We start from the raw sequence: 19,671 nt of genomic DNA, 5'->3' as shown, positions 1-19,671 counted from the left end.
GGGGATGATAAACTCTCAAGCCATTTTCTTAGTGCACAGTTACGTTCTGAAAAGTATTAATGGCCGGTACTTGGGGTATAAGAACAGTACCCTTATTTTTAGATTTTCGTTGTTAAATACGGTTAGATTTAGGGAAGAGCCGTAGAGGCAGCGCAGTTTCCATGTGATTGCCACTCAGCTTCCCCAAGGGTAAGGCTGTCCGTAACCATGGCACCGCTCTGAAGACGAAGATCTAAGCATCGACACCATTGTACTCCCTACAGCCCAGCCTCGGGGGGATTTCACCAGCTCTCCCTTTAATATGCCTTTTCTGCTCCAGGACGAAGCACCCTGCGTACTCTGAGTAAGGGGCTTTCGGGTTAGCCGTGCTCACACGTTAGCCTCGTTGCTGAGGAGGCAAAATAATATTCACGTCCGATAAGTCTTGCTCAGAGTCATCCTTCTTGGGGGTGGGGGTGGGGTGGGGGGATGCGGATGCAGAGATCCCAAGAAATTATTGAGGAACTGGGAAACCGGCTTCCTTTTCCAACCGGCCATATGAGCCTGGGAGTGTCTTTGTCTGTGTGAGAAAGATGTTGGTAAAAGCAATAAAAAAGTGGAAAAGTCTCATGAATGTATTGTGACTGTATTCTGGGTTCTCACTTTCTGGGGAGAGGGAATGTGAGTGGGAGGATGGCCAGGGGCAGACGTGAGCCCTCTTTAATTCCTGCTGCCACATCTGGATACACGAGTCCCCTCAGCAGCCCTAACCTTCTCCAAATATTCCTGATTGGAAATCAAACATTGGAGTGCCTTTGTGTTTGTCTGGTCTTGGTAGAACGTCCCAGGGGTGATGGCAGAGCCTTTGCCAGGCAGCACCCTGTGTGATAAACAGGACGCCTCTACCACACGTTCTGGGGTGCGTGAGCCTTGGTGTTCACCTGGGACAGAAGGTATTGTCCCCGGGCTGACTCGGGGCTGTTGGCGGAGACACGTGATGGCAGCCGGTCCCGAAGCTCAGCCCCTCCATCAGAGCTTGTCTCCTCCTGGTTCCAGTCCCCCGCGTGTCCTTTCCCTTGGGCCGTGCTGTGGTTAGGGGCCATGGGTGCTAGCTCAGGAAGCTGCCTTCCTCCCCACGGGGGTTCTAAGCTTCCTTACTTTTTCCCGCTTTTCTTGCTCTGCCACCCACAAGCCCAGCTTCTCTCAAGTGAGATCTTAACCGATGGAGGTTCCCTTGGGGATGGCTAACAGCTGTCCTCTGGACCCTCCTCCCAGGTGTGAGGTCTCAGGGGCTCACTCTTCAGTATGTCCACTACCCCGTGTCCTGCCTGCTTGGCTGAATACTGCTAGCTCTTTGCCCCTGGCCTTTGCCCTCTTTCGGCACATCTGCCTTGTCAGAAAGAACACAGAAAAACTAATTACAGGGATGGTTCAAGGTATAAATATTAAACGGTTGAACAAGTGAGTTATGAAATTTTATCAGCTTCAAAAATTACACAATAGAAAAATCACTCAGAAAACTACGTTCCTGGACTTGAGGAAGCACTCAAAGTAGGCATGAAGAGAGAAATGGGGGCAGTTTCCTGGCCATGGTTCTCCCACAGTTAGAAAGGAGGGCTCAGGTGGGCCACCTCAGAGCTCCTGCTCTGTCTTCCACACTGACTCTCCTCTGACCTTTAGGACGGGCATGCAGCGCAGTATACAGACGCTGCACCATAGACTGCACATCTGCAGCCTAAATCATCTCGTTAACCAATGTCACTCCAACCAATTTAATTTAAAAACGTTAATTTAAAAAAAAAGAGAAGACTTCTTGCCAAGATGGAGGCCTAGACAGACACGCTGCGTCTCCCTCCACAACTAAGAAGAACTACAGCTACCTCAAATCTAAAAACAACCAGAAGTTCCAGAAAATAAAACTTCATGGAAGTCCAACAAACAAAGATATAAACAAGAAATACTCATCCAGACAGGTAGGAGGGGTGGAGCCAGGGCGGAGAGGATGCAGTGTGGTGGTGACAGCAGCAGGGGAAGTGGCAGGCCAGCAGAAAGCGCTGTCACATGTTTTAAAAAAGTCAGGAGGGACACCTGGGGAGCGTTCCAAGTTCCTCACCGGACTGTGAAGCCCACAGTCCCAGCGCCAGGGAAAATCAAGCCTCATTGCTTCTGACTGCAGACCAGTGGGGGGTGGGGTGGAGGAAGAAACAGCTGGTCTCTCAGCAGAGTCCGCTTGTTTAAGGGGCCCCCACGGTCCTAGAACGTCCGCAGACCCACCCACTCTGGGAACGACGGCCAGGGTAGCAGCTAGAGGGGTGCCAGTCCAATGCAGAAGTTGGAGAGGTGCCTGGAAAAGGGGTGAGTGCTGGGCAGGCGGCATTGTTCCCTCTCAGACCCCTCCCCCACACACAGTGCCACAACGTGGTGAAACAGGTTGCCCTGTACTGACAAATCCATAAGGCTCTGCCCCTTACAATGTAACAGGTGCAACAGCTCTATATAAGACAGATAAACAAACACAGGAACTTGTCATAATGAGGAGACGGAGAAGTATGGCCCAAAAGGGGAAATGAATCAAGGTTCCAGTGGGAGAACTGTGATGAGGAGATAGCCAACCTAACAGAAGCAGAATTCAAAACACTGGTGATAAAGATGCTCATAGGCTTGACAGATGTGCTTGAGTACGGCAAATGCATAAGGGAAGAAGTGAAGGCTATGCTGAGTGAAACGAAGGAAAATCCACACAAAACCAATGGTGAAGAGAAAGAAACCGGGATCTAAGTCAATGATTTGGGATGGGACATAAGGAAAAAAACAACAACAACAGTCAACTAGTGCAGAATGAGGGAGCAAGAGTTGAAAAAAATGAGGAAAACTTCCCAAAATTTGTGAAGGGGATGGACATACAGGTGTGGGAATCATGGAGCGTCCCAGGAGAGCTGGACCCAGAGGGAACCACACCAGGATGCATCGTGATTGAGATGCTAAAGGTGAAAGATAAAGACAGAGTCCTGGGGGAAACAAGAGAGAGGTGGAGAGTTGCCCACAGAGGGGTGCCTATAGGACTATCAGCTGATTTCTCAGCATACACTTTACAGGCAGGAAGGAACGGACAAGCAGTATTCAATGTGATGAAAAGCAAGGACCTACAACCAAGGCTACTCTATCCAGCAGAGCTCTCATTTAGAATGGAAGGACAGATGAAGTGCTTCCCAGACAAGGTAAAGCTAAAGGAATTCATCATCACCAAGCCATTATTATATGAAATGTCAAAGGGACTTACTTAAGAAAAAGAAGATCAAAACTATGAACACTAAAATGACAACAAACTCACAACTATCAACAACTGAATCCAAAAAATAAAAACAAATTCCAACTAAGCAAACCAGAATAGGAACAGAATCCTAGGTATGGGGATCATTTGGAGGGTTAACAGCTGGGAGGGGGAGGGGGAGAAATGGGGAAATGGTGCAGGGACTTAGAAGCATAATCGGTTGGTACAAAATAGATGGGGGAAGTTAGGAATAATATAGGAAAGGGTGAAGCCAAGAACTTATATGCACGACCCATGGACATGAACTAAGGGGGTGGGATTGCTGGAGAGAAGTAGGGTATTGGGAAGAGGGGAGCAAAGGGAAAAAAATTGGGACTACTGTAACAACATAATCAATAAAGTATACTTTAAAAAAAGATACTGTGCCAACTGACTATATGGGTAAAAGGAGTCTTGGGGGTTGTGCTCTTATATCTTCAAAGGAAGAAAGTAAGTCTATGGTGAAGCTTGTTAATAAACTCGGGGGAGGTCATAAATAAAAAGCAAAACAGAACAGAAAGACTGACCCCACACTCCGTGTCACACCTCAAAGCAGTGGCCCTAGACCAGCCGTTGTCTCTGTCTCGGTAGGGCAGTCACCTCTATGTCCGGCTGCTGGGGAGGCTGGCCTAGGACGTCGTGACCAGGACAGACCTGGGGGATGCTCCGGCAGCAGTGGCTTTTCTAGAGCTCTGGAGGTTGTTCACTTCCGTGGGTCCTTCTAACTGCCGCTGAGACCATTCCAAGATGCACATCTATTTTCCAGCAAAGTAAATGGAAACAGTGCCTGGAAGGCATGAAGGGGACAGGCCATTTTGTCTTTCTCATCTAATAATCGCTGTGTGGAACTTAGACTTTGACAGAATGAACAATAGGAGCTACTTGCTTAATTCATCTGAACAGGTAACGTCCTTGGAGAACAGATGTTGCCTGTCTGAGGAGCAGCTCACTCACCAGTTCACGTACATCTGTGACAATGCTGTGCTCAGTACATGGTCTCTCACAGAAACCAACACTGCGACATCCCTGCTGTTGCCTTTCTGCCTGCTGGCTTCAGTCGCTGCTTTCTGTCTTCATAACGAGAATTCAGCATGAGGGACGCCAGGCTCCAGTCCCAGGGAGAAACGTGGTCTTCGTCCTTGGCTCCTAAACTGACATTTGATCTCACATTCGCTAAGAAACTTGAACTTCTCTGTACCTTATTCTCTTTATGTGTAAGATGAAAAGAGTCATCTTTGCCATTTGCTTTTCTAGGTATGACAGATAAATGCAATTTTAATATTGGTGCTTTAATATTCTCCACATGGGATTAAAGTCCCTGCCTGAACTCTAAGCGGTCTCCTGGGCTGGTTCATTTCATAGTCTAATGAGCGCCAAGTTCACTTCTCTTCGGCAACATAGTTCTCCTGCCTTCCTCTTCTCAAGGAAAAGAGCTTTCTCGACACATCTTTAATAGTATGAGCAAAATCCTTAAAGTTCCCCTTAAAAATTAATATCAGCCAGTTTAAAAAAGAGAAACAAACATTTATTATATCGATAGGGTTCTCCAGAGAAACTCACTGATAGGAGACATATCCTAAAGACATTTCAGCAGTAGGTCTAATGATTTACTTTTTAAAGTGAGAATACCAGGGGTCGGTAAGCCTGGGTTCACATAGATAAATTGAGTCTCATTATCTATATTTAGATTTGAAACTCAAAATGTTTAAAATTTGAGGGATGTATTGAACAGTCTAAGCAGAAAGAGCTGCTGGGTGGCTTTCCCTCTAAGCAAGTCTTATCTTTTTCTTGAAAAAGCTATCAAATTATCCTTGACCAAATAACTTTTTTAAAGGAGGCTTTTTATTTTGCAACATTTAGTTTAAAAAACCTTTTAAGCGAACTTTATATGAATATGGAAAAGTCACACTTCATCGCGTGCCGCCATGTCACGGTCATACACCCGGGGGGACCTGCTAACACCGAGGTCCCCTGGAGAACCAGCACATGACCAGCACGGCTTCCCTCCGACAGTATCCATGAACTTGGCATCTAAGCGCTGAGGTCCGAACATTTATTTGTATTAGGTACAGAAACAGACTTATTCAAAGTAAACCTAAGTACTCCCTGTTGGACTATAAGAAAATCCCTAACAGCATTAGTGAGTAGAATAAATATTATTCTTCCAAGATGATTGGGTTATGACTTTCTTCTGTGGAAAGCTCACTAGTCTAACACTAAGAAAAAAATGATAACAATTTATTAAAAAACGAAGATAAAAAAATCCTGTGATAGCGTTGTCAAATGAAATTCGGCAGTGAATATTTACTGTAATAGCTATTGATGTTGTTTTTTTTTGAAACCAAGTATTATTTATTTTTACCATACTAATAGTTTTTAAATGAAAAATAGCACAATAGTCAAGGCTTTATTATGGTACTTTTTTCCCCCAATAATGGAAAAATATGAGGTAATTCTCCCTGGGCTATTTTAAGTTTAAACAAGGCTGGCATAGCATCTTTCTATGTTTATAAAGGTGCTCTTCGGGCGCCTGCTGGATTCTGCCTGGCTTTATGTAAATTAAAGGAAATTCAACCCTGGTGCAGGTACGTTTGTCTCAGAGTTTCTGGAATTTGTCATATTCACTGTAGCTATCACTGTGTGAACTTGGACATGCTAATGCGTCTCTCTAAGCCACTGGGAGGGTTAATAGCACCTGCCTTCAAGGGGCTTTGAAAGTATTAAATAAGATATAACCACAGTGAAACACAGGAGCTTCAAAACGATTTATTTATTTATTTTAAAAAAATAATTATTTATCTGTTTGTTTATTTTATTTTTAGAGAGAGGGGAAAGGAGAAAGAGAGGGAGAGAAACATCGCTGTGTGGTTGCCTCTCACTTGCGCCCCCAACTGGGGACCTGACGTGCAACCTAGTCCTGTGCCCTGACTGGGAATCGAACCAGCGACACTTGGCTCGCAGGCTGGTGCTCAATCCACTGAGCCACAGCAGCCAGGGCGCAAAAACGATTTATTAAGAGTTGATTCATTATTGTCCTATTTCGTGGTATGTATTTTTCACTTAGATCCAGGTCTAATCAGAGCCAAAAAGGGCACGACTAGGCCTGGGTTTGTAATGGACAAACTTCAGATCAATATACTCTTTTGCATATCGAAATTTTCAGTCATAAATGGAAGTAAGAAAACAATACAAAAAATCCAGGAAATTAAGAACTAATAATACATTTAAAAGGTTTTTGTATTTTTTTTACTTAAAAATGGTTTAGCTAATCCAGGTTCATTAAATTCATATTAATAATTATTCACAGTACAGGTGACAATTAAGTTATAAATAAATAAAGTTAACTGATGCAGTTATTACTAAGGTCACTTACTTACAAGTCCCATATGCTGAAGACCGCCGTGCGACGCTTTCACTGCACGTTATATGGCAACCGGATGAGGTCACGAGCAAGACCCCAGGGCCCCGCCACCCCTAACGACGAGTCGGAGAACACGGTGGACCCTCCCAGGCGTCCGCACCTGAAGTCGGACGTCGTCTTGCTTCCATCCCGCGGTTACCAGGGGCGTTCAGTAAGGTTCTGTTAATAACGGACCTGAACTCATTCATTGAAAAAAATTACATACTTGTTTGGAGCCATTTTTTTCTCTTTTAAACAGCAACATACTTGACTTCCTTTTTCTGTTACTGATATTGTGCAGAGGAGACGCGTGTCTGTGGCCGTTTCCGTGCAGGGTCTTCAGCGACCCACGAACAGTTTTAGCTGCGCTCCTACCTGCTCAGAGGTGTCACCGTGTCCTCCCTTCCTCCCGCCCCGCCGCAGGGGAGCCCGGGCTGCAGCTCACACCTGTCCCGCGGTGCCTGTCTGTCCTGAGAGCCCAAGGGGTTCAGTCGTGTTGAACCCCAGCTCTCTGATAGGTTCAAAAAGTTATAGAGTTGTAGTTCATCCAGTTTTTTTTTCACATAATTTTTATAGAAAAGAGACTTTACCAGCTGTGTGCACTTTTGGTAGAAGCTGGAACTTCTGAAAGTAATGATTTGTCCTTAAATTTAGGATTTGTGGAAATCAAAATACACAACAGCCTTATCTTCCAGCGTTTGTCGTCTTCGCCCTAATACCCCTTCATGCCCTGAGACCTTTTCCGCAACTTCCTCCCACGAGACCGAACATTGTGCTAACAAAGGCCCAACACAGGGAATCGTCCGGATTCCTCGTTTTCCAAGGCAGCTCCTGCACTCAGCAGGCTTTCTTAATAGGCGTCTTTAATTGAAATATAGGTCCATTATGGAAATGCACGTATTAATGTACAAGTGTCAAACTGGTTAATATATTTCTCTTTACTATTCCTGGAAGGATTATGAATATATCTGGAGCACATATTTAAAATGTTCAATGCACGCTTTATTTTATTGAGTGCCTCTTAAAATTTTAGGGGGACCTAATTTCTTGAAGAATGGCTAAAATGGTGAGTACTTGTAGCATATTGTGTCCAAGAGTGTAGAGTTGTAGTAATTGACAACTTAAAAATTTGGTGCAGTATAATTTAAAACCAAAGGTGAAGAATGGCACATTTTAACAAAAATAATGATAAGATTTGGTGAAATACGATTTGTAAATAAATATTGATGTTGACCAATGTCGGTTTATTAAAGACTACTGTTTATGTGAAGCTGACAAGTTTTTAACCATCATAAACTCTTAATTCATTGTGTTTGAAAGGGAACTTATTATATTATAAAATTTGTCCTATAAAGTTGAGAAGCATTTAGCCACATGAACAAAACAAAAAGAATTAAGGAAGGTGGCTGAGATGAATCCTGATTCAGTGCTGACACTGGCACTCCCTGTTGAAGACTGGGATGTTTGGGAGGTGGGTGTGAGGAACCAGGAGCCCCCTGCCCCCTTACCCTCTTCAGCCACTGGAATGCTGGGTGTGAGGCAGCCAGCCCTCCATGGTCACCACGTCCGGTTGTGCCACCATTTTTAGTCCCTATGGGTGCTTCTGGTGGAGGACACTCTGTCATTTGCTTCGGTACCAGGACTGCCACTGAGGTTTTTCTGCTTCCAGTGTGTGCTCAGCTGCTGTTCTAACAAGAGAGGAAGAGGCTGCATGCGCCCTGAGATGTACACCGACTGGGGTATTGACTACAAAACCTTGACACTCGGCAGAATTACAGTCGCTGCTGGTTGCGGTTTCCTGAGCCTCCTTCGTTCCGTCGGAAAATCACAGTGTAGTGCGTGTTTCAAGGTGACGTTACAGCAACCCTCCAGGGCCTTTTAGAAATGCTCTAGGATCATTTAGAAAATCATCTATGGCCACTTGGACAGTTTTCTACCCCCAGTAATGATGTTGTGATCACATATCACGCTGCGCATGAGACCTTGCTGCGGTCCCTCTGCCTGGCCTCTGTTTTCTACCTTCTTGAATGATCTTATCACCACTCTCTACAACTGTTAGGGAGCAATGATTTTATTCAAGAGTAATATACATGTTATGTAAATGGATCTCTATTGTGGGTGTGATGTTTTTTAAATGTTTTTGTTTTTTTTTCGTCAATGATCCTTCATCACAGTATCCTAAACAATCCCTATTATCAATAATGTTATTTTCTGAGATTTGATATGAACAATTCAAAATTAATGAAGCCTGATGTGAGTTCCTTATTTGGGGAGATTATTGAAAATAATGTTAGCTTGGCCCTGGGCTGTGTAACAGCCGCATCATAATACATAGCTACATATTTCAGGGAAATCCTGCTGTCTCTGTGAGAGATTGCATCCGGGGCGAGTCCACAGCCTTGGGAATGGAAGTGAAGGAGGAACATTAAATTCCAATCCTTCCCTGTCATGGTAAGTACCTCAGATAGCAGCAGGGAAGCTCCTGGTGTTGAGATCTGACTTCTAAGTGGGTTTACCCATAAGTGAGTTGACATATGAAAAATGGATGTATAAAAATTCCTGAATGAGGAAAGTAAACATATATATCTTTGATCAACAAAGATGAGGAACCATCAAAGCAATGCTTGGTAGAAATAAACTATACCTACAAATGTAATCCATTTGATTTCAGATCAATTTAGTTACTCTAAAAATTTTATCTGTCACGCTGCAAAAATACGTGTAAACTTGTACTTCATATTTGAAAATGAAGTAGCTACACAATAGTTTTTTCAACAAAATGAATATTGGGAAAACTTCTTTTGTCTTGTTTATGTTTATTTTATAAGCTTCACCCCAACATTGGAAGTGATAGGATATAAGTGTCCGTAAGTGGTTAAGCATTTAGACGAAAACATAGTTTAACCAGCTATACTATCCATAGAAAACTACTAGTAACTTTATAAAACATTAGAGTCCTATCTGCTTGGAAGTCTCCATCAACAGAATCACAGGATCTGTTAACAAAGGGCTTGGTTTGAATCCTGGGCACCCTAGTTTCTAGGGTGTCCTCCGACAACGATTTAATTCATTAAGACCCAAACGCATCGTTAGGGAGATGAAGAGTTTGCTCATCCCCACAGTGAAATTCACAGCCCCAGTCCCTTGGGGTAGTCTGGACTTTCAGACGAAATCTTTAAAGAGGTGATTAAGTTACAATGAGGGTGGGTCATGCTCTCATAGGACCAGTGTCCTCACAAGAAGAGGACATTTGAATGGACACACACAGAGTAAGACCAGGCGAGGAAACAAGGAGAAGCAGACAGCACTCCCAGCCAAGAAGAGGCCTGGGAAGGAGCCAGTCCTGCCTCACCTTATCTCAGGCGTGGAGTCTGCAGACCCGTGAGAACACTTTCCCTTGTTTGTGTCTGTGGTATTTTGTTGTGACAGTCCTGGCAGACAAGGGCCTGTGCATTCTGTGAAAAATGGGAAAAAGTAGGCATTTGTTTCAGGGGTGTTCCGATGGTTAGGTAAGTTACCACTGATACTTTATTTGCTGTCCCCCTCTCCCGTGCTCCACTGTTTGGGTGACATATCTGGCCTCTGGTCATCGCTGGCCTGTGCCTTTGCTCAGTTTCTCACTGAGTGTGACAATAGGGGCCTCCAGAGGGGCCGCTGCACCCGCAGGGGCTGTAAGCTGACACGGCCCAAGGCTGTCATTACCTGCCACATTCTGTAACCAATGTCTCACTAATTAGCAGCATGTCTGTTTGTGGAGTATTCCTAGTGTTATGATGATCATTCAAATCCAGACACCTAGAATCTTCTACTGCACATGAGCAGTACAATCCAGAAATAATAAGATCGAAATAGTAACTTGTCTGTATAAAGTAATATTAATAATGCCAAATGAAATCATGGAAGTTTGAATAATAATAACTCAAAAGATTAGAAGTGAGCTTTTCTAAGAGGGATGAAGAAAGAGAATACTTTGATGTTAGAATTTTTAAGTTAAAAAGGCCTGCAAAAATTTAAAAAGCATCTTGAATTCACAGGAAATAATGTGTATAGCTTCTAAATGAAAGGAAACATATACTTTGAAAAAATAGAACAAAATTTTAAAAAATCACCAATAAATAAAAATGGCCTCTCTGGTCAAGGAGCTCGTCTAAATGGCCCATGGACATGGGCAACAGGGTGGGGGTTGGCTGCGGGACCTCAGCGTGGGAGGGGCAGGGGAGAGAAATGGTGGGGGAAGAGCGGGACAACCAAAAGAGATATTTTTATTGAACATTGACTCTAGGTCAGCAGGGTTATTTATTTATTTATTTTAGACTTTAAAGATACTCAATTCATTCTTGCTTCCAATGTTTCTTTAGAGGATTTATCTGTCAATACAATTGTAATTTCACTTAAGACGATCTGTTGTTTCCAAGACTTTTGTCCCTGTCATTGATTTCTCAGCAGCTTTAGTGTGCGTTCCTGCCGAGGCTCCTCCATCCTTTTCCGACCCTGGGTTCACTTACCTCCTTGAAACTTTGTGTTGATATTTTTAACCAGTTTGGGAATATTCTTAAGCACTGCCTTCATTTCTTTTTTTTTTTTTCCTTATTTTATCTACTTATCTTATTTTTAAAATTAATTGGCTTAAAGTAGTTCATTGTACTTTTATGATTTTCATAATCTCCACATGGCCTGTGATTACATCCCGTCCTTATCTGAAGATTATTTCCCTAACGTTTCGCATTCTTTCCCCTACCCCGTGCACCCAACTTCTTCTATTAGTAACAATTTACATTAATGAGGTTCGTTTGAAAAAACATTGACGCATGAGCGACTGAAATCCGTGCTCTGCCCTCCCGGCCCTTGGCTGCTGCAGCTCCTGCTCTCCACGGGCCCTGGCCCCCTCCACGCCTTAGCCACTCATTCGGGGCTGTATCCTGGGACGGGACATCACCCACTCAGTCACCCTCCTCCTGCCGGCTCTGATGGGCGCATCTGTCACCCCACCCCTTTAGTGGGCACCTCCCTGTTTATTCACCGTCATTCCGGATAATCCTCCTCCCAAGTCCTACTACCAAGACCATCTGTTTCCCTTGAGGGGGCGGGGCGAACTCCTGTTAAAGCGACGTAGGTGACAAGCCCACTCCCATGTCCTGCAGCTGTCGCGATGGAAGAAAACGTGTAACGACGGTAAAGGGAGCCTTTGACGCGAAACGAGTTACTGATTCTGCGCAGCAGCCACGCTGCATCAGCCTCCCGATGCTGTTTCTTCCCCGACACTTCGCATCTTGGCCCTTGACCTTGAACCTGCAGCAATGCTGTCCCCCATCGGTGCCCTGCACGGGCGCCCGGGACCCCAGCCCCCCTCCCGTGCCCGTGGCTCTGGTTGCTGCGTCGTTGCGGTTGTGTTCACGCGTGGCACACTCTGGCCAGGACGGAGCCCTAGCGGGACTGTGTGTCTCGCCATGCGCACGCGCCTTCCGATCCGTGTTCCCCTCGGCAGCGGGGGCTCCCTGTTAACGGGAAAGCCGGATCCCGGGGCTGCGTCACGTCGCGCGTGGGTGTTTGTAGGAGAGACTCCAGTTATTCAACAAAGGGCGGCTTTGCCTTAAGGCCCGGCTTCCTCGTCTCCAGGGGCCTGTACCCCGACCTCCACTGCGCCCACCGCGGGGCCGCCCCGTGTCGTCTGCGCCAGAGCTCGTCTCCTTCGGAAGGAAAACACAAGTCGGATTTTCTGATCTTACCGTGGCGGCCTCCGTGCGTGTAAAGAAACACAGAAATGAACGCATACGCTTATATGACTGTTTGTTTTATAGCGAGTTTTCCTGGAGAAGCGCGATCCAAAGCCCGAGCTAACGCCACTGGAACTGCGTGGGATGGCCCCCTCGGGCCCCTTCACAGCGCAGGCCAGTTCCCTCTGCCGCCCGCGGCCGCGACCTCGCGCGCCTGTGTTCCTCGCGTGGAACGTTGCCCGCCCCCTCCTCGCACGTGGTCCGGGTTTCTCCCGGGGGGGGGGGGGGACAGAAATGTTAGGCAAAGGCTCCAAAGCGACCCCGTCCCCCGCGAGCCCCTGCTCTCCGCGGCAGGTCGAGGCGTCTCTGATGCAAAGCTGTCCCTTCTCTGGCGGCTCGCGCCCAGTCCCTCCCCGGTTCCCCAGAACCGCGGACCCCGGGGTGCGCCCTGCGGGGCTGACTCTCAGGCTCCTTCTCGGCAGCGTCTCGTCACCCCGCGGCATGCGAGCAGGCCCTCCGCTCTCTGCCACGCGGCCCCCGCTTCTCTCCTTGGCTTTGCCCTTGAACCGTCGCCCCAGGGACCCTGCCTCTGATCTCCATCCGAGAACAAGGCCTCCCCGATGGGCGCCTCTAGCCTCTCTCTCCACCCTCCCCTGACTTACACCTTGCAGTGCCTCTGGGACTCTGTACTTGGGTGAGTCACATCCACCTTAACCTGTGCAGAATCTTCTCCCTAAACTTGTTCTTCCGATTCCTGTGGCAATGAAAGGCGACGCCATCTACACATCTGGAAAAATCTGCACCAGGGGTATTGCCTTTAACTCTTCTCAGTTTCCCTCCATCCAAGCACCACGTTCTGCAGTTTCTATTCTCTGCAAGGCCCGCTTTCAATCAGTTCATTTGCGTAACACTAACTCGTCACAGAAGGGGCCCCGCCACCTCTGAGCTAAATTCCTGAAGCACCCACAGCACCGTTCTCGGGGCCTCGAGTGTTTCCTTCCCTCTTCTCCTCATTACTAATGCATTCAGGGTGATCTGTCTTTAACCGTAATAGGAGCCGCTTACTTGGAAAACACTGTAATGATTTCTTTAAACTTCAGGTCAAATTCAAACTTGTTGCCATGTATACAATGGTCTGCATAGCTCTGCTTCTTTTTACTTCATTCTTAAGTCCTCTGCCCACTATTCTCAGGTGAGCCAATGTATCAATTTAGCTCTCAGTCACACCACATTGTCATTTACTTTTGGTATTTATTATATTCTCTACATCTGCTTAGAATGCTTCTCACCCCACTCCTGCACCTTTTCAGCAATTCCTGCTTGCAGGTGAACATGTTCACCTGGGTGATATTCAGGTTTGTGTGGATTAGTTTCTCTTGTTCTGTGACTCCCTAACGTGGGGCATCTCCCGTCCCATTTATTATACTTGTTTTGTGTGAAGAATTGTCTGTTTAAACAATACTATTGCAGTCTCTCGAAGCAGGAGCAATGCCTCTCTTGTAAATCATATTTATATTTACACACTGACAAAGAGGAGACACTCAATAATTATTAGTAGGATGAGTTAACTGATTTTTTCTCAGCTACTAAATACAAAACATACCAATCTAAAGAAGATATTTTAACTCTCCTTGAGTATTTAAATCACTTTCACAAAAAATGAATTAGCTGTATTGTACGGATAGCACAGAATCAGGATCAGAAAGCAAAAATTATAAAACAGAAAAATCAGCTAGAATACATTGAGGTACTCTCATGGTGGGCGATGACTGGGAAAAGAACGTGTTGGCCCAGGAGCAAGGGAGCCCCCCAAATCAGAGGCTGCTCTGTGACAATGGAGGAATAATGTGGGGACAATTCATTCGTAGTCTGTCTCATGAGGATCTCAGCAAGTTGCCCTGCACTGTGAAGAGTTTAGCGGCCTTACAGAAGGCTGAGAGTCACTTACAGAGTGTTATCCCAAATATGCGTACAGTTGTGCAGAAGTTGACCATGACTTGCATGTACGGAGAAGCAGCAGCAGTAAGCACTGTTAGTTTATGCTGACATGGATCCTCCCAAGCCTGAGACCGTGAAGACTAAGCTGATAGCAAGTCACCTCCGAGACCTTCATAACTGCATCTCTCCCTCCATGCTCTGGAGATTATTTCTGAGGAGGGTGTTTTGACTTTTCCAGGACAATGGGGGACATAAATCTAGAGGCAGGACAAGCTTCACAGGTTGTTACCAATGTCGCCGCATTGCTATTCCTGCTGCCCATGCTCAGGAGTCAATGCTCTGTGGTCGTCCCCTTGAACCCTCACTACTGTCATTTTAGACTGCGTGTTGTGTCTGTCCAGTCTGACAGAAGCTTGGAGCACATGTTAGCGGCGTGGGGCCTCGGCTCACACGCAGTCCCAGCCCTCGCTGTCTCCTTCCCTCGGTTCTCAGCAGCCTCTCCACCTGTGGCAGCTCCATGCCCGCTACCGCCCTACATCTGGGGCAGTGGACGCAAGATCTGGGCATGTGAGGTGGGGGTGGGCACACTTTGCTTTTATCTTCTGCTCCCTTTGGGGACTTGAAGTCCGGGGAGGGTTAGGGTCAGGCCATCCCATCCTAGGATGACAGGGCTGTGATGTACATGATGGCCAACTTCACCACGATCTCTCGCCCACCCGCAATCCACATACTGAGAGCACCCAGCAGGGCGGGCTGAAACAGGGGTGCTTGGGAAGGGGGTGCAACTTCCGCCACCGCAGCTGGGGTCCTCGGCTTTCGTTTGGCACTGGCCCCACAAAGTAGTTTGCTAGCACTTTCTACAAGTCAGGTAGATACTACTTTAAAAAATAGTTTCTAAGTCAAACAGAGTGGGTTATTGATACGCGTAGATGTGACTACGTGTACAATGCCATATTTGGGGTTTAATAAAACACAGTTTTATATGGATAAGCTGGGAAAGACAAATGAGAAGGTCGAGTATATTAAGACAAGAGTAGATTCTGTAAGGAAAGTGATAGTTCAGCCTCAGAAACGTGGGGTATACTTATGCTTGAGTTTGAACTAATAAGAAATGTGTAAATGTGTATTTCAATCAGTCAGCTAGTCAAACACCCTCAAGAAGTTTGTGGCGCTTTCTCATGGTGATCTTAGGCAATTTGTCTCTGTCCTTCGGTTTATCAGTGATGTCATCCCACTGTCACATGTAGCAGGGCGCCCCCACCTCTGCTTTTGTTAGTTCAAGTCTCTGGAAGGTTTTTCAAGTACATCAAGGAAGTACGTAGTTATCTTCCAGGTGGAAAGACTGATATGATGAAATTTAGCTTCTCAAATCTGTGCGTTCGTGTATTAGGACATTTGCTGTAGGTGCTGTTATATTTTAATCTTAAGTGAGAATCTCAATATTTATTAATCTGCGACAATTTCTCCCAATATATGCTGTACCTTCCTAAATGTAGATTTATGACTTTAATTTGAAAACATTATTTATCTAACTAAATAGTCATTTCATTTTTAAATATTTGTTCATCTTTTTTTGCAGACTCCAAAATTTCTATTTTATATCTAATTTGTCTTTCATTTTCTCTATAATCATTTTAAATCCTTTGTTTCTTTGTAATGCTTTTTTCTTAGCCATCCTTTAAAATAATTAGAGCATTTTATAGTGATTATGTTTCTATTTTTTTCTATATCCTTTAAGTGATCAATTTTCCGATTCTTTCCTTGTTTCACCAATTTTACTGCAAATATACATACATATTTTACAATTTTTCATACTTGCTTGTATAATCTAATTTGTTGTGTTATTCATAAATGTGATCAGTTTATCATTATTAAACTTGAGACTCAATGTTTTAAATTGTCATATATTACAATAGTTTTTTAAATGTGCTTGGTTGGTAGGATGTCCCTTACTTTTCCTGCCACCTCACTTTCTATGGCATTGTTATTCAGTTACTCTTTTAACAACTTAAAAAAATTATTATTTGTTTTCAGAGCAGATGGGTTTTCCCCGGCCCAGCTGTTTGAAGCAGGTTCTAGAAGGCCAGGAGGTTTCAGACAAGTATTGTAGGTTGTCCAGTTTTCCGTTTTCACAGAGCAAATTCTCTCTCATTCTTAATTTTGCTTTCTGAAAATGTTACTGGGCTCTCCTCATAGGTATAGATAATGATGATGATGATAAAAAGAAAATTAAAAATTAAAATGAAAATGCTGGTGTCGGTCTGTTACCAGGCCATGTGCACATATTTATTATTATTCATTTATACTTTAGTCCATGCATTCTGAGTATCTCTTGCAACAGATACTGGTTTCCACCTTGAGTTGAGGCTTTCAGGTTCAGGGAGTGTATTTCTGCTGCTTTTGCCCTCTTGCTATCCTCACCACGTTTTGCTCCCTGTGACATACGTGTCCCTCAAGTCTTTCTTACATAGCCCATCCATAGCTGCTTGATGTGTAAGGAGTTTTAACTTATCTCATTTCTAAAAAAATAGAGCTGTTTTTCCCTTTGTTCTTAGATAATTTTCAGGAGCTGAAAGTGTAAATGCTGAATTTAGTATACTATGTTAAAACCATAAGTATAAGGAAATGTATATGTACATATAAATATTTCTATGCATTATGGAATTTATTTAAAATGCCCCAGGGCAAACCATTCATATGCTTATGTGTTTGGTGAGAAATCGCATTTCTGTCAAGAGGGAGACGGAAAATGGAGTGTATATCTTTAATTAATATTATTCTAAAGCAATTTATATTAAAAAATTGTTATTTGAATATGCAGCTGACATAAATGTTTTAACCAATGGTACAGAAGACTGAGATGATCTAATTCTTCAGAAAATCACCCAGACGAGTCGGGCAACTTTGAATATTAATGATCTGTGTTAATTCTTATGGAAACAGACAAACAGAACAGTAAATGCAGTACACAATTTTATCTGTTCTTCTAGACACAGAGTCTGAAGTCCACAAAATGATTTAAAAAAAAAATCAAGGATTGAAATATGAAAGTACATTGGATTAAGGTTATTAAGATCATGCCTTAGGGAGAAGGAGGACAGCTCCTTCAGTCTTTAGTGCGTATATGCTAACCTTTGCAGTGGCTCTTCCCTGGGCCATTTGTGCATTGATCCAAGTTAATTAAAAGTGGCGTGTGTGTTTGTGTGTTGGACAGCATCTCTGGATATAGCCCTCATTTCTTCCTGCTTGTAATATTATTCCTATTGGATTTAAATTGCATGTTCGATATTATTTATTATGCTGCTGCTTATCTGAGAATACTTCCTTGATACTGAAATGTCTGAAAAGAAAATTTTCTGTTTTTTTAATTATGACATTTTTACCTATTATAGCAATGGAAGGACCTTGGTTTGTGTGATGGGTTGAATTATACGCTCCCTCGCTAATTCATATGTGAAAACCTTAACCTCCAGGACCTCAGACTGGGGCTGCATTTAGAGAGAGACACTTGGAAGAGGTAATTAAGTTAAAATGAGGCCACTAGGGTGGAGCCTAATCGGCTATGATGGGTGGTCTTACACAAAAGAATTAATTGGGACACAGACTATCCCTGAGAGAAGACCACCTGAAGCCGCAGAGAGAAGATAGCCAGAGGGAGGCCTCAGAAGAATGAGACCTTGTTTACACATCGATCTTCAATTTCTAGCCTCCAGAACAGTGAGAAAATAAATGTCTGTGGTGGAAGTCACCCAGTGTGGCGATTTGTTACGACAAGACTAGCAAAGCAGTGAAGTTTGCAGGTTTTGGGGGGATGTTGTCATAGATCAAGGAAACAAAGAAATGCAAGACCACTCATTTGTCAGTCTTCACGTTTAAAGATGGAGAGATTTGTAGAGATTATTTTGTTCCAGAAAGGTATCCACTCTCTGAAAAACTGACCTTCAAACATGTATTTTTGTCTTGACAATGTTTACTGCATCATCTTAAGTGGTCAGATAAAATACGGCTCGATACTCAACAGATTTTTCTTGCTCACTGTCTTCTTTGTTGACCAAAATTTTGAGGTGCTTTATTCTTTATAAAATATATTATTATTTTCATTGAAGTATAGCATAAAATAATAAAATATGGCCTAAATTATCAACAATAGGTCATTTAAGAAATAAATAAAAGAGAAAGTCACATAGGTAAATTGAAACTGAAATGTGAAATAGGAATAATTTTTCCATACCCCCTGGAAGGTAATATATACTATTGCCCTGGTGACATATAGAAAACTATATAAAATGTAGATAACAAATTATATTTTAAAATTTTTAAGATTCTTCTTGGGTATTATCTGTAATATAATAATATTGCTTTGCCATTTCTTTTCCAAATGATGTTTTCTCTACTTCCTAAATAATCTGCTCACTAATCTAAGTGTCTGCTGCTAATAAACCCCAAATTGATGGTGGTTGCCTTTTAGGGCAAGAGTACAGTTCTTAACCCAAGAAACTGCAGCTCAGTGTCTGTGATGTAGGTGGACTCAAAAGTAGCCTTTAGTTTCTTTGTGTCCTCATTTTGGCAGCCTCCCTGTGTTTCTTTCTCTGTATCCAGTAGAGCTGCTTTGACTCTGCATCTAAACAGTGTGGCCTAATTTAGTGAGTGTCCTGTAGGGTCCAGTGGCACAGCCCCCCCCCCCCATCACTCAAGCTGGGTACTTGAGTTGTGCCCTTTGTGTGGGCTCAGTACACCCTCCTCTTTTTGTTGAGCCTTGGTTGCTATTGATAGATCAATGGGAGGGATTTACTCAGGCCAGTCAGCTGCAGCGTGTGGCTGTGACCACTGACGCCACCCTCCGCCCTCCATGGGGATCAGCTGTGCAGTAGCAGGGTGCTGGTGCTCTGATCTGGTCTGGAGCTGTCCACTGGGCATTCTGGCCCTGGGGTTTCCCAGGTGGTACAGGCCAAGGTCAATTCCTCCTGTGTTTTGCCTATGGCCACCCTGCCTGAGCTATAAAGCAATCTGAGATGGCTGTTATTCAGTCTGGGCTTGGAGATTCTCAGGTTAATTCAAGCTATGAATCTAGGCTGGCTGCTGCTACTGCTGGGCTGGGGCTCACTGAGGCCTGTTGTTGCTTTTTTGATAGGATTCAGGAAGTTGTGAAACATGGCCCAAACAAAAGAACAGATCAAAACTCCAGAAAAAGAGCTAAATGAAGTGGAGATAAGCAATCTATCAGATGCAGAGTTCAAAGCACTGGTTATAAGGATGCTCAAGGGACTTAGTGAGGACCTCAGCAGCATAAAAAAGATCCAGTCAGAAACAAAGGATACACTAACTGAAAT

This window comes from Furipterus horrens, unplaced genomic scaffold, assembly GCF_987537825.1.
Source record: "Furipterus horrens unplaced genomic scaffold, mFurHor1.1.pri manual_scaffold_9, whole genome shotgun sequence".
In the NCBI taxonomy this organism is placed as follows: Eukaryota; Metazoa; Chordata; class Mammalia; order Chiroptera; family Furipteridae; genus Furipterus; species Furipterus horrens.
Note: the sequence above shows the minus strand (reverse complement) of the source record.